Here is a 3,366-nt window from a genome sequence, read left to right as displayed (position 1 = left end):
TAAACATTCTGAAAATGTCTCTTGTGATTGCAGTAGTCTTGTGCGAAGGAGTAATACTGCACTCTAAACTCTAGTCCAGAGGTCATTTCTGTATTTTTGTATAAAAGGATACTGTTATATTGGGATATAAAATGTATATTTTATGTGAGATSAAAAGGAACAAAGTTGTTTGCAGGTAGGACAATGATACAGAAAAAAGATATTGAGAGATCAGGTAGTAGCATTGAAGATGGAGCTAAAGATGTGTTTTAGCTGCTACTAATGTAGGAGGTATATAATAATTGCATAGTGGGTGGGGCTGGAAAATGAGAGTGAGTGAGTGGCTTGGACTGCTAGGAAGTCAGTAGAAAAGCAGGAGATATGTACAGCGTTGCTTAGGTTAGAGGATGATGACTAGGACTTCCTTTTGGATGACATCTGAGAGGGAAACTGATGCTAAGCTGTACTGCCTGTGTTTCCACAAATAGCAGGGACAGCTGAYGGTGTTCTGCTTCTACAGACTTTGGTCGCAGTCCTGAGCCTGGCAATATTTAGCAGTTCAGAACCTGCATGTAAGAAGGTCTATATTGTCAGCAAGCTAAGGCTGAGGTATTTGATGCTCTAATAAATGGGATCATTGTTATTATATAGAGTTTGGGTTATCTCATTACTTGGGGAAGCTTTGTCTTCTTCACTCTTGATATTCTCACTTCGCTTGGAAGTCCCAAGATACTGTTTTAATAGRTGGGCTAGCAGTAAAGTGTGTTATTAAAATAAATTGTTCCAGCTAAATGCACTCATCTTTCCGTAACCCTTCAATGAGGTGTCAGCCATGTTTCCAGAGTGGAAACCAACTGGAATATGCGCAATTGTGTACTGCTGTCATACAAATTTTGGCCACATAAACATAAAACGGAATTGATCATTGGATGGAATAATGACAATATGCATTAACAATTCTCCCTTTAATTGGTGCTGCTCTTGCAGCTGTTCCATTATTTTGCCTTAGACTAATCATCTAGATCATCACATTTCTCTCTTTGAACCGTTGGCAAAGAAAATTCCAAAGGATAAGAAGAAAAGCTAATTCTGAGTCTTCAAAATGAACTGAAATTCTCAAGGACTCAGACTAACCATATTCATCATTTTAGAATTCTTGGGAGAAATTTATCCTGGCCTGCTTATTTTACAGTATTTATTTTTAATTTCTGCATTTTCATTAACTAATCTTGGAAAAGAAAATWTTTCAGTATTATTATATGGTACAAATACATGCTTAGTTTTGTTCCAAATACAGAACAGAAAAACATGCTGAACATTTCTGCATATTAAAAATTTTGTTACCTGCCTCTTCTAGCATAATTGATATTCCTGCCATCTCTTTGTAGCAACAGACATAAGAACTAGGATTTCTTTATTCCTGATTTTTATTAAAAATCTCTTATTATCTTCAATGCTATCGACCACATAATATTTCTGCTTATACTTTTAATTTCCCTTGCTACCTGATCTTCTTAACGTCTGCTTTACATTTTTTGATTCCATATTTAATTAATATTCTTTGCCATCTGTCTGCAGGGAAATTGAGTATATCTATATTATTAATACTTTAAAAAGACAAATATGAGAAATTTAATAATAAATTTCTACATTTTGAAAATGTGTGAAATGTATGGACTGAAGGTAGTGCCTCTATAGTTTAAATCTAAATCCTCATCATTACTAATTGGTTCTACACTCAAAAAGAAGGGAATGAGTCAATGTTGTATTGCTTGCCATACCATTGCTTGTCATACCATTTCACAGAAGATGAAATTCCTGATGAAATAAAAGAAGTTGTTCCTGTAGTTCCTACTGTGAATGTTGAAGTCCATTTTTAGGTATATTAAAAATACTTGTTTGAGGACACTCGTAGACCTGAGGCATCAGATTAACTGTTGTTAATTCCTTCAGTTCTGTGCCTTGCCCTGGAGATGGCCACTGCTACCCTTGGGGCTAAAATGTCTGATGCACTTGTTGATACATCTTGCTGCAGTTTTCAGGTGAGGTCASTAATGTAAAGAGATCTCAGTGTAGAATCATTTTAGCTGAAAATTTTCATTAAAAAATGTTGAAACTCTTAATTTGGAGCCCAGTTTCTTAAATTTATGTTCATTCAAAACCAGTCAAAATATAAAATGTTAGACAATCTCAGTAATATCAGTTTTGCAAGCCTCTAATAATTCACAAAAGAGAAGCGGTTATACCTTCGGCCATTTGATGTCATGTTAGTGGACACTTTTGCATTTGTTCCCCCAGAGTTTGACGAAAGATTTCAGATCCTGTTCTAGTTTCTTATGTATGTCCTGAATTTTCTCCACTGAATTCAAAAGGATTTACATTGCTATAAGGGAGATTTAAATCAGGCCATTGCAGAGATACCTATGCAGCTGTGGTCTCACAGCCTATTGCTTTATATGATTCTCATTACATACTTCATTTTGCTGGAGCAAATGGACCTTTGTTTTTCCCTTTTACCAAAGRCGAGGAACAAGGACCTATCAGCCTTGAGGTTCATATTTTAAAAGAGTAGWCCTGAATGATTTCAGTGAAATACTTGGCTTTGTTTTAAATTTCATTCCTCAAATTATATTGTGTTTCTCACATACCTTTTTTTTCTGTTTGTATGGGTCCATCATTATCCATGTTTCCAAGCTTTACATTTTGAATCACAGAATCACAGAATGGTTGAGGTTGGAAGGGACMTCTGGAGATCATCTAGTCCAGCCCTCTGCTYAAGCATGRTTACCTAGAGCATATTGCACAGGATCATGTCCAAGCAGGTTTTAAACATCTCCAGGGATGGAGACTCTACAGCCSCCACGGGCAACCTGCTCCAGTGCTCAGTAACTCCCAAAGGCTGRGGCTGAGGGTGGGTTTCGAACCCACRYGTGCGGAGCACAATGGATTAGCAGTCCATCGCCTTAACCACTCGGCCACCTCACCTCAGGGGTAAAGGGAAGTTATGATCAGTGCGAGGATTATATAAAGAACAAATGGATTTTTGTTGCCTGTTCTGATTTCAGGATTACACGTTACAGAAAACAGTATGTCATAACACATTGAGATCTACTGGATAACATTTTATGAACTGGCATGAYGTACTGTAAAAGTGTGATAAGGAATCATAGAATGCATTAGAAGTGAATGGAAAAGCTTTTTTCGTAGAGCAGTTGTCACGGTAATGAGTCTGTTCTTAAATTCAAACTTCTAAATGCCATAATAATGTTAGTAACAATGAATACTGTACCAGGTGAGCACACCGTGTAGATAGAAAGTGGCAGCTGCTGCAGGCTGGAAACGTGCCACTTGGAGCTTGGAGATACAGTATTGGAAAATGGCTGGAGA

The 3,366-nt window shown here is 37.0% G+C and overlaps 1 non-coding gene across 1 annotated transcript; it reads right to left on the bottom strand.

The window, feature by feature from the left end:
- Nucleotides 1–2,879: 2,879 nt before the first annotated feature.
- Nucleotides 2,880–2,964, bottom strand: TRNAS-GCU (transfer RNA serine (anticodon GCU)). Its single transcript has one exon. It is a non-coding gene; the product is annotated as a tRNA-Ser (tRNA).
- Between the last annotated feature and the right edge of the window lie 402 nt (nt 2,965–3,366).

The sequence above is a fragment of the Rhea americana genome, unplaced genomic scaffold, assembly GCF_003343005.1.
Source record: "Rhea americana isolate MKP2758 unplaced genomic scaffold, rheAme1 scaffold_1, whole genome shotgun sequence".
NCBI classification, from domain to species: Eukaryota; Metazoa; Chordata; class Aves; order Rheiformes; family Rheidae; genus Rhea; species Rhea americana.
This window is presented reverse-complemented; position numbering and strand designations above follow the sequence as displayed.